The following is a 12484-nucleotide window of genomic DNA, read 5'->3' on the forward strand; positions in this document are numbered from 1 at the left end:
CATTCGCCCTTTTTTTTTTTTTTTTTTTTTTTTTTTTTGAGATGAAGTCTCACTCTGTTACCCAGTCTGGAGTGTAGTGGCCGATCTCAGCTCACTGCAACCTCTGCCTCCTGGGTTCAAGCCATTCTCCTGCCTCAGCCTCCCAAGTAGTTGGGACTACAGGCATGCACCACCATGCCTGGCTAATTTTTGTATTTTTAGTAGAGACGAGGTTTCACCATGTTAGCCAGGCTGGTCTCAACCTCCTGACCTCAGGTGATTCACACGCCTTGGCCTCCCAAAGGGCTGGGATTACAGGCATGAGCCACAGCGCCCAGCCTGACTTCTGCTTTTCAAGGAAACATTGCACAGGATTTGTTCTGGGTAGGGCAGGTAATTATCTAGTACCTTACTTCCCTCAAATTCATTCATCTCACAGATATTTCCTAAGCACATTCCACATTTGCCTTTCCTGCTTTAGTGAGTTTAGAAGTCAAACCGTCTCCTTCCTCTTTCCCTCTGTGTACAGTGAGTAAGCCTCTTCTGTTTTGGCCAGGTACTGAGCAACCTTTTTTTTTTTTTTTGAGACGGAGTCTCGCTCTGTTGCCCAGGCTGGAGTGCAGTGGCAGGATCTCAGCTCACTGCAAGCTCCGCCTCCTGGGTTCACGCCATTCTCCTGCCTCAGCCTCCTGAGTAGCTGGGACTACAGACGTCTGCCACCACGCCTGGCTAATTTTTTGTATTTTTAGTAGAGACAGGGATTCACTGTGTTAGCCAGGATGGTCTCGATATCCTGACTTCGTGATCTGCCCGCCTCGGCCTCCCAAAGTGCTGGGATTACAGGCATGAGCCACCACACCCGGTGGCTTAATTTTTGTATTTTTAGTAGGGATGGGGTTTCACCATGTTGGTCAGGCTAGTCTTGAACTCCTGACCTCATGATCTGCCTACCTTGGTCTCCCAAGTGCTGGGATTACAGGTGTGAGCCACCGCGCCCGACCAACTTTTTTTTTTGAGACAGGGTCTCCATATGTTGCCCTGGCTGGGGTGCAGTGGCTTGATTTCGGCTCAGTGCAACCTCTGCCTCTTGGGCTCAAGCAGTCCTCCCACTTCAGCCTCCAGAGTAACTGGGACTACAGGCGCACACCACCACACCTGGCTAATTCCTGTTTTTGTTTTTTTTTTAAAACAGAGTCTTGCTCTGTTGCCCAGGCTGGAGTGCAGTGGCGGGATCTCAGCTCACTGCAAGCTCCGCCTCCTGGGTTCACGCCATTCTCCTGCCTCAGCCACCTGAGTAGCTAGGACTACAGGCGTCTGCCACCACGCCTGGCTAATTTTTTGTATTTTTAGTAGAGATGGGGTTTCACCGTGTTAGCCAGGATGGTCTCCATCTCCTGACCTCATGATCTGCAGGCCTCGGCCTCCCAAAGTGTTGGGATTACAGGCATGAGCCACCGCGCCCAGCCTAGTGTCTGTATTTTTTGTAGAGACAGGGTCTTGCTGTGTTGCGCAGATTGGTCTCAAACTCCTAAACTCAAAGGATCTCCTGCCTCGACTTTGCAAAGTGCGGGGATTACAGGCACAAGGCACCGTGCCCACCCCTCTTTTTCTTCTTTTTATACTTCATTTTGTAAAATTTTTCCAGGGTGGCTGGGCACAGTAGCTCATGCCTATAATCCCAGCACTTTGGGAGGCTGAGGCAGTGAATAACTTGAGGACAGGTGTTAATGGCCAACATGGCGAAATCCCATCTGAAATGAAAATACAAAAATTAGCTGGGAGTGGTGGTGCACACCTGTAATCCCAGCTACTCAGGAAGCTGAGGTACGAGAATCACTTGAACCCAGGAGTCAGAGGTTGCAGTGACCCGAGATTGTGCCATTGCACTCCAGCCTGGGAGACAGAGTAACAGTCTGTTTCAAAAAAAAAAAAAAAAAATTCCAGGGTGAATATTATTTCACATTTCATATTTCCTGTACAATGTGATTTGTCCTTGAGAATATTCTATTTTATTTTCTAAATAAACTTAGTTTTTTTTGTTTTTTTGTTGTTTTTTTTTTTGAGACGGAGCCCCCTCTGTCGCCCAGGCTGGAGTGCAGTGGCTGGATCTCAGCTCACTGCAAGCTCTGCCTCCCAGGTTTAGGCCATTCTCCTGCCTCAGCCTCCCGAGTAGCTGGGACTACAGGCGCGTGCCACCTCGCCGGCTCTTTTTTTTTGTATTTTTTAGTAGAGACGGGGTTTCACTGTGTTAGCCAGGATGGTCTCGATCTCCTGACCTCGTGATCCGCCCGTCTCGGCCTCCCAAAGTGCTGGGATTACAGGCTTGAGCCACCATGCCCGCCCATAAAGTTAGTTTTAATAAGGACTAATGTTTATTGTGTCAAAAACAAAATTACAACAAATTTAACGATCTCAACTGGATTTCTTTCTTTCTTCCTGCCTGCCTGCCTTCTTTCTTTTCTCCTCTTCCCTCCCCTCCCCTTCCCCTCTTCTCTTTTTTCTTTCTTTCCCTCCTTCCCTCCTTCCTCTCTTCCTCTCTTTTTTTCTTTTGATGGAGTATTGCTCTTTCACCCAGGCTGGCGTGCAGTGGTGTGAACTTGGCTCACTATAAACCCCGCCTCCCGGGTTCAAGCAATTCTCCTGCCTCAGCCTCCCGAGTAGCTGGGATTACAGACGCACACCACCACACCTGGCTGATTTTTGTATTTTTAGTCAAGACAGGGTTTCACCATGTTGGCCAGGTTTGTCTCAAACTCCTGACCTCAGGTGATCCACCCGCCTTCGCCTCCCAAAGTCCTGAGATTACAGGCATGAGCCACCATGCCCGGCCCTGATTGGGCTTTCTCTACAAAAAATTCTTGTGAAACTTTTCTGCAATATTTTATAATAAAGTCCTACTGATTTATATTTGATTTTATATTTGTTAGGTGAAATGAGTGAATTCTTCCTTGTGCATGAATATACTACACGTTGCAGAATGTCTACCTTTCCTGGGTTCCATCCACTAAATTCTCAAAGTGCCTCCTAATCATTGTCTCTATTAAAGATGCCCCACAAATTTCCAAAATGCTCCTAGGATATGCCTGAGAGCCATTACCCTAGGTGCCTCTCCTCAAACACCTAGGCCTCACTGCAGTGGCCAATAGGGGCATACTAGGTGGCCACAATGACGTTTCTCTGTCCCCTTTGTATAACACTTGAAAAAGAGTTAGCTAAGTCCTGGTATGGTGGCTCATGCCTGTAACCCCATCATTTTAAGAAGTTGAGACAAGAGGATCCCTTGAGGTCAGGAGTTCAAGACCAGCCTGGGCAACACAGGGATACTCTGTCTTTACAAATATATATATATTTTGGTATAAAGGGGTCTCCAGTGGCCGGGCGTGGTGCTCATGCCTGTAATACCAGCACTTTGGGAGGCTGAGGAGGGCGAATCACGAGGTCAGGAGATGGAGATCATCCTGGCTAACACAGTGAAACCCTGTCTCTACTAAACCCCATCTCTACTAAAAATACAAAAAATTAGCCAGGCATGGTGGCGGACCCCTGTAATCCTAGCTACTCGGGAGTCTGAGGCAGGATAATCGCTTGAACCCCAGAGGTAGAGGTTGCAGTGAGCCGAGATCACGCCACTGCACTCCAGCCTGGGTGACAGAGCAAGACTCTGTCTCAGAAAAACAAGCAAACAAAAAAAGACAGCTATATACCTAGGGAAGACATAAATATAAGTGAAAAGCAGAAGTACAAAAATAGTTTGGCTGACCCAGCAGCAATTTTGATCCCATCCCAGCGAGACCTGTCCTGGAGTGTAGGTCTGACTCAGATAGCAAACTCCAGCCCTTGCACACTGACAGGTATCATATCACAGGCTCCTAGGTCTTTAGGTCCCATGGAGAGTGCCCCTCCCAGTTCCACTGCTAGTTACTTCTATGGTCGGTGTTGAAGTCAAATAGACGCTTGTTCATTCCAGAACATACTCATTGAGCACAGAGTAGGTGCTCAAAAAAGTACTTATTATACAGATGAATGAATGAACAACTACTACCGGTTAACCTAGAACCTGTCTTTTCAGCTCGTTATGTTATATTATTTTATTTTATTTTAAAGACAGGGTCTTAGCACAATCACAATTCACTACAGCCTTGACCTCTCAGGCTCAATTGATCCTCCCACCTCAGCCTCCATAGTAGCTGGGACTACAGGCACATGCCACCATGCCAAACTAATTTTTGAATTTTTTTTTAGAGATGGGGTCTTGCTATGTTGCCCAGGCTGGTCTCGAATTCCTGAGGTCAAGCAATCCACCTGCCTCCGCCTCCCAAGGTGCTGGGATTATAGGCGCGAGCCATCACTCAGCTCTAGTTTCTGGCCTGAGGGTATATTACGCTCTCTGATTACTGACACCAAAAATGATTTCACTCTTGGGTGGGACCTCTGCTGCCCCTTACCCACTAGGATGTGGATTTTTTTGGTTTGTTTTTGTCTTTTTTAAGACAGGGCCTCACACTATCATCCAGGCTGGAATGCAATGGTGTGATCCTGGCTCACTGTAGCCTCGACCACCTGGGCTAAAGGGATCCTCCCACCTTAGCCTCCTGAGTAGCTGGGACCAGAAGTGCGCACCACCACACCAAGCTAATTTTCTAACTTTTTGTAGAAACAGGTTGCCTAGACTGGTCTCGAACTCCTGAGCTCAAGCAATCTTCTTGCCTTGGTTTCCTGAAGTGCTGGAATTACAGGCGTGAGCCACCGAGTCTGACCTTAGGGTGACCTTAGGTCTTCCCATTGGATTCATGTGATTTACCAATGCTTCAACAGTAACCACAGCATTCACTGTACAGCCCATTGCAGATGGAAGGTCCTTGTACCTCATACGCTCTCTTCTAATTTTTTGCAAGATAATAGTCCATTTTTCATGAGTGCTTGTTACATGCATTAGCCTGACAACTCTGCATTACAGATAAGAAAACTAAGACTTAGAGAAGTTAAATATGTGACAGAGTGAAGCCTAAGTTCATATCTGTCCTAATCTAAATTCCAAGCGTTCTGAGTCATCAGGTCATATAGGCGGCCTCTCATATGCTTCAGGAATGCCTTTTCAGTCTTCCTTGAAGGTTGTAAACAGTTGCAAAGCAAATTTCATGGTTCCCGTTTCTTTGAAATCTCAAAGCTCTTCATTCAGCCAGGCATGGTCGCTGGAGACTGTATATTCAACCATTTGAGAGCATGAGGCGAGAGGATCTCTTGAGCCCAGGAGTTTGAGACGAACCTGGGCAACATAGGGAAAGCCCCGTCACCTAAAAAAATAAATAATACAACCAGCTCTTCATTTAGAGACAAGCACAAAATAGGTGCTCAATGTCTGTTGAATGAATGAGTTGTTACCAACCATACCCCACTATTCAAGGTCCTGCTTGTCAGTGTTTCAGGGAGTGTTCCTGGCAAAGGAGTGGTGAACTTCAGGAAGAACGATGCTGACTCTGAACACAATTAATTAATTAATTAATTATTGAGACAGAGTCTCGCTCTGTAGCCCAGGCTGGAGTGCAATGACGAGATCTCTGCTCACTGCAACCTCCTCCTCCCAGGTTCAAGCAATTCTCCTGCCTCAGCCTCCCAAGTAGCTGGGATTACAGGTGCCCGCCACTATGTCCAGAGAATGTTTTGTATTTTTAGTAGAGTCAGGGTTTCACCGTGTTGGTCAGGCTGGTCTCAAACATTTGACCTCAGGTGATTCACCCGCCTCGGCCTCCCAAAGTGCTGGGATTACAGGCGTGAGCCAGTGTGCCCAGCCTGAACACAATTATTATAGTCGAAGTGAGACCTAACAGAGGGACTTTGGTCGCAGCTACAGGAAATATGGATTCAAATACTGAACTGGGCTCAGTGGCTCACGCCTATAATCCTAGCACTTTGGGAGGCTAAGGTACTGTTACCAGGGGGTCCTTGCTCCCAGAGCTCCCAAGATGGTGGTGGGCCACTTCCAAAATGGCGGCGGGTTACTTCCAAGATGGTGGCAAGCCCGTGTTCTATGACCTGGGGTTCTTGGCTTCACAGATTCCAAGGAATGGAATCTTGGGCCATGCAGTGAGTGTTATAGCTCTATTAGAAGCCGTGGGTCACAGAAGAGAACCGTGGAACCCAGTGACTAGTGTTCAGCTCGATTAGGAGGAACCCAGGCACTTAGCTGAGGAGGAACAATGGCAAGCCTTTAGCCCGATCGGGAGCGGCAATGGGTGCCTCCCTGGATCAGGAGCACAGCAGACACCCTGCTGGATCCAGAGGAATGGAAGTCAGAGGCTGGTCTGCAACGCGGCAAACAGCAGTGGATGGCGAGCGAAAGCTTAGCTCCAGCCATAACAAAACACGGACCAGAAGAGTGCAGTTGCAAGATTTAAAAGAGTGAAATAGAGTGAAAACAGAACTCCCATATAACAGGAGGGAACCCAAAGGGGGTTGCCGCTGCCAGCTGGAATGCCTGGGTTTATATCCTGATCCTTGTCCCTCCTGCTGTGCTCTCAGGCAATAGATGATTGGCTATTTCTTTACCTCCTGTTTTTGCCTAATTAACATTTTAGTGAGCTCTCTGATTGGTCAGTTGTGGGCTAAGCTGCAAGCCCCCTGTTTAAAGGTGGATGCCCTCACCTTCCCCACTAGGCTTAGGGATTAGTCAGCCTAGGAAATCCGGCTAGTCCTGTCTCTCAGTAGGAGGACAGAGGAGCCCAAGAGTTCGAGACAAACCTGGCCAACATGGTAAAACGAAAAAATTAGGGAGGCGTGGTGGTGCACAACTGTAGTCTCAGCTGAGGTGGGAAGATTGCTTGAGCTGAGGTAGTGGAGGCTGCAGTGAGCTGTGTTCCTGCCACAGCCCTCCAGCCTGAGCAACAGAGCAAGGCCCTGTCTCTAAATAAATAAATATAACAAAAATAAAACAAATACTGAGCCAGGTGTGGTGGCTCTTGCCTGTAATCTCAGCACTTTGGGAGGTTGAGATGGGCAGATCATTTGAAGTCAGGAGTTCGAGACCAGCCTGGACATTATGAAATCTCTACTAAAGGCTGGGCGTGGTGGTTCACGCCTGTAATGCCAGCACTTTGCGAGGCCACGGCGGGCGGATCACAAGGTCAGGAGATCAAGACCACCCTGGCTAACATGGTGAAACCCCGTCTCTACTAAAAATACAAAAAATTAGCCGGTCGTGGTGGCGGGCGCTTGTAGTTCCACTAACTTGGGAGGCTGAGGCAGGAGAATGGCATGAACTAGGAGGCGGAGCTTGCAGTAAGCCGAGATCACGCCACTGCACTCCAGCCTGGGTGACAGAGCGAGACTCCATCTCAAAATAAATAAATAAATACATCTCTATACTAAAAATACAAAAATTAGCTGGGCCTGATGGCACGCACCTGTAATCCCTGCTACTCAGGAACTCAGGAGGCTGAGGCATAACTGCTGGAACCTGGAAGGTGGAGACTGCAGTGAGGCAAGATCACCCCATTGCTCTGGGTTGCAGTAAGCGGAGATCACACCACCTGGGAGACAGAGCAAGACTTGGTCTCAAAAAAAAAAAAAAAAGAAAGAAAGAAAGAAAAATAAAATGAAAGCATAGAGAGTTCTGGAGCAGTGTGAGTGAGATGGATAGTGGTAAAAAGTGACCTTGGAGAAGGAAATTGGGAGGCCAGATTGTGTAGGGTCTTGGTGTAGCAGGATGAGCCACAGACAAAACTCCTCAGACACCGGATTAAAGAAGGAAGAGGTTTTTTATTCGGCCGGGAGTGTGGGCAGACTCGTGTCTTAAGAGCTGAGCTCCCCGAGAAAGAAATACCTGGCCTTTTTAAAGGCTTACAACTTTAAGGGGTCCACTTGAAAGGGTCGTGATAAACCGAGCAAGCATGGGAAACGTGACTGGGGGCTACATGCATCAGCTAACAAAACAAAAAGTTTTACAATGATTTTTTCATACAGTGTCTGGAATTTACAGATAACATAAGTACTTTAGGCCGGGGTTGATGTTATTATTATTACTTTGTTTAACTCCTAGGGCCGGGTAGTGGTGCCAAGGTTGTCTGGCTATTTATCTTACTTTTGTTTCTCTCTCTCTTTTCTCCTGTCTTTGAACGAGGCAAGGTGGCGGGAGGAGGGCAGCAGGAGCAGTAGTGGTCTCCTTCCTTATTGGTGGCCATGGTAAGGAGTCTGAATTTTGTTCTAAGATGGAAATTCACTGTAGAGTTGGTGCTGGGAAGTGACAAGATCAGATGTGTATTTTTAAGAGATCACTTTGGGTGCTGTGTAGAAATCAGACTGTAGGAGGCAAGTGTGGAGGGAGACCAACATCCAATTACAGACTGCCATGAACTTGCCAGGTTCTTCTTCCCTTCCTTCAGCACACACCACTCTTCCCCTCCGCTTAGCCTAGTTAACACTTATTCTTTCAGAATTACCCCGATGTCACTTTCTCTAAGAACAACCTCGCCCCCGGCCACCTCCCCACCCCACACATCTCCCCTAACACAAACGCATAGCCCTCACATCTTGTCACTTTTACTCCCCTCCCCTTTTTTTTTTTTGAGACGGAGTCTGGCTCTGTCGCCCAGGCTGGAGTGCAGTGGCCGGATCTTAGCTCACTGCAAGCTCTGCCTCCCGGGTTTACGCCATTGTCCTGCCTCGGCCTCCCGAGTAGCTGGGACTACAGGCCTACAGGCGCCCGCCACCTCACCCGGCTAGTTTTTTGTATTTTTTAGTAGAGACGGGGTTTCACCGGGTTAGCCAGGATGGTCTCGAACTCCTGACCTCGTGATCCACCTGTCTCGGCCTCCCAAAGTGCTGGGATTACAGGCTTGAGCCACTGCGCCCGGCCCCCCCTTTTTTTTTTTGAGACAGGATCTTGCTCTATTCCCCAGCCCGATCTCGAACTCCTGGGCTCAAAAGATCCTCCTGCCTCAGCCACCCGAGTAGCTCCTTTGTCGCTCTTATCACTGTTGTAATTAATTGTACAAACGGCTTAATGGCAGTTATAGAGCCCAGTTCATGAAAGGCAGTGGCCTGCCAATCGTCAGCGGGCTGGGTAGGGACCAGTCCAGTCCGTCCTGGCTCCCACGTGCAGCCCCAGTGCGCATCCCGACCCCGGGGCTCATCGCCGCGCTCCGCGAACGTTTGTCACATGTCCGAAGAATGCATGAATTATATAACTTTTTTCCCACTCCACCCCTCAAAAAGCAAGTGGATACAAAGACTTGAAGATTTTATGATCTCTTCATTAGTAAAATTTGACCATCCTTACCATTAAAAATAAAGCTAATGATGAAAAAGGCTAAGTGGAACGCTGGGAGGGGAAAGCTAACATTCAAAGGGCGAAATATTTATAACGCCTACTGTCGGCGAAGAGAAACAGCAGCCCCAATCGGAGGCAAAAGAAAATCCCACCGCAGCCTCCAAAAGCGCGTGGGCGGGACTGGAGACTGGGGCCCAGCACAATAGGGACGGAAGCCAGGATGCAGCCCCACCACCCGCAGCCTGGAGAAAAGCAGCCCTGGGGAGGCCGGGTGGGGTCTCACTCAGAGAAGAGACAGTCACTTGTCCAGAGGCGGGACTCAGAGCCTGCCCACAAGTCTCATTGGTTCGCTTGAAGACGGACAACTCTCGCTGATCAACCGTAGCCCAGATGGGGCGCAAGCGTATTTGGAAAGGGAGAGGGTACCGGACGCGGTAACTACGCATGCGTCTCATCGCTTTCCCGCCAACACACCCTTAGTGGACGGCGGTGGCGGGGGGCGATTGAAATCCCACAGCGAGTCTAGCCCACGGAAGCTCAGAGGGATTCCTGACCTTCCTCTTTAGAGAGCCTCAGGTTAGAGAATGTCCAGTGCCCAGAAGCTGCCCCGTGGGAATCCCAGTGTCCACCGCCTCCTACCTAATGTTTCGTCCTGGCCATGCCCCAGCCCTTCCTGAGGCTGGGTTGTTATGATGGTGAATTATTCAAGAAGTCTTGAAGCCTGACGCCATCTCTGGGCAGTGCTCCTGCATCCTCCCTGTCTTCCTTGTAGGGCACCACGTTGCTCCTACAAGCACAGGGTCCTGAAACTGTTTACAAGGCCCCACTCTGCCATGTTAGTATCTTAATGAGTGTTTGTTGAGGAAGTACTGTGTGTTAGACCCAGTTCAATGAGCAAGTCCCTGATCTTGTGCCCTTACATTCTAAAGGACGACACAAACGTATAAACAAAAAATAATTTTAGATAGTGATATATGCTCAAAACATGGCTGTGTGGCTGGGAGAAGTGGCTCATGCCTGTAAATCCAGCACTGTGGGAGGCTGAGGCAGGTGGATCACTTGAGGTCAGGAGTTGGAGACCAGCCTGGCTAACATGGCAAAACCCCGTCTCTACTAAAAATACAAAACTTAGACAGGCGTGGTGGCAGGCACCTGTAATCCCAGCTATTCAGGAAGCTGAGGCAGGAGAATCGCTTGAACCCGGGAGGTGGAAGGTTGCAGTGAGCCCAGATCACACCACTGCACTCCAGCCTGGGTGAGAGAGCAAGACCCTGTCTCAAAAAAAAAAAAAAAAAAAAAATGGCTATGTGATAGAATGGGATGGGGATTAGGTCCTCACTGAAATGGTGAGAGTGGAGCTAAAACCTGAAATTAGGTGACAGCACTAGATATAGAGGCTGAGGGTTTCGTGCTTGGAAAACAGCAGGTACAGATGTCCTTGTGCTGTGAGGAAATTTGGCTGGAATAGAAGGTGGGCCAGATTGTAGCTAACCGTAGTCTCTGAGAGCTTGGAGATGATTCTAAATACAATGGAAAGCCATTAAATTGAGGCAGAGCCTTGATATGACATGCTTTATCATCATTTTGCTGAGCGGAGAATGGATTGCTGGGAAAAGTGAAAGATTGATTTAGAGGTTGTGGAGAGGGGGTGGCTGGAATTAGGTAGCTGGGGAGGTGGTACGACGTGGAGGAATTCAGGATGGGATTGGTTGTATTGGATATGGGAAGAGAAGTCACCATGGTTCCTGAGCTTTTGGAATGTGCAAATGGGTAGTGGAGGTGCCATTGAGATGGGAACAGTGGAAAAAAGGTGCTGAGGTGGGAATCAAGAGCTCAGTTGTGTGGCCGTGCGCAGTGACTCACACCTGTAATTCCAGCACTTTGGGAGGCTGAGGCGGGCAGATCACCTGAGGTCAGGATTTGCAGACCAGCCTGGCCAATATGGCAACACCCTGTCTCTACTAAAAATACAAAAAAAAAAAAAAAAACTAAAACAACCAGGTAGTGGGGCCTGTAATCCCATCTACTCGGGAGGCTGAGTGAGGCAGGATAATCGCTTCAATCCTGGAGGCAGAAGTTGCAGTGAGCCAAGATCTCGCCATTGCACTCCAGCCTGGGCAACAAGAACAAAACTCCGCTTAAAAAAAAAAAAAAAGTTCAGTTGTGGCCATGTTGAATCTGAAATACTCAGACATCCAAGCAGATATGCTGAGTTGGATGGCGCTCATGAGAGGTCCAGGCTGGAGTTATGCCTTAACACATAGAAAGATGGTATTTAAAGCCATGGACCTTAGTAGTGGGGCCACCTACAGAAAGAGTGGAAGTAGCACAGAGGGCTTACGCTGGGCGAGGTGGCTCACGCCTGTAATCCCAGCACTTTGGGAGGCCAAGGCGGGCAAATCATTTGAGGTCAGGAGTTCTCTGGACAACATGGTGAAACCCTGTCTCTACTAAAAATACAAAAACTAGCTGGGTATGGTGGCATGCACCTGTAGTTCCAGCTACTCTGGAGGCTGAGGCAGGAGAATCGCTTGAACCTGGGAGGCGGAGGTTGCAGTGAGCCGAGATTACACCGTTACACTCCAACCTGGGTGACAGAGCAAGACTCGGTTTAAAAAAAAAAAAACAGATGGCCGGGCACGGTGGCTCATGCCTGTAATCCCAGCACTTTGGGAGGCTGAGGCAGGCAGATCACTAGGTCAGGAGATCGAGACTATCCTGGCTAACAAGGTGAAACCCCGTCTCAAGTAAAAATGCAAAAAAATTAGCTGGGTGTGGTGGCACATGCCTGTACTCTCAGCTACTTGGGAGGCTGAGGCAGGAGAATCGCTTGAACCTGGGAGGTGGAGGTTCCAATGAGCCAAGATCGCTCCACTGCACTCCAGCCTGGCGACAGAGGAAGACTCCGTCTCAAAAATAAAATATAAAATAAAATAAAATAGACGGCTGGGCGCAGTGGCTCACGCCTGTAATCCCAGTACTTGGGAGGCTAAGGCAGGCGGATCACGAGGTCAGGAGATGGAGATCATCCTGGCTAACAAGGTAAAACCCAGTCTCTACTAAAAATACAAAAAATTAGCCAGGCGTGGTGGCAGGCCCCTGTAGTCCCAGCTACTTGGGAGGCTGAGGCAGGAGAATGGCGTGAACCCGGGAGGCAGACTTGCAGTGAGCTGAGATTGCGCCACTGTACTCCAGCCTGGGCGACAGAGCGAGACTCCGTCTCAAAAAAAAAAAAAAGAA

At 48.8% G+C, this 12484-nt stretch overlaps 1 protein-coding gene across 1 annotated transcript in view; it reads left to right on the plus strand.

The window, feature by feature from the left end:
* The window catches only part of MTX1 (metaxin 1), a 33750-nt gene that overhangs the window by 17433 nt on the left and 3833 nt on the right, over positions 1 to 12484 (plus strand).

Source organism: Theropithecus gelada, chromosome 1 (genome assembly GCF_003255815.1).
Source record: "Theropithecus gelada isolate Dixy chromosome 1, Tgel_1.0, whole genome shotgun sequence".
In the NCBI taxonomy this organism is placed as follows: Eukaryota; Metazoa; Chordata; class Mammalia; order Primates; family Cercopithecidae; genus Theropithecus; species Theropithecus gelada.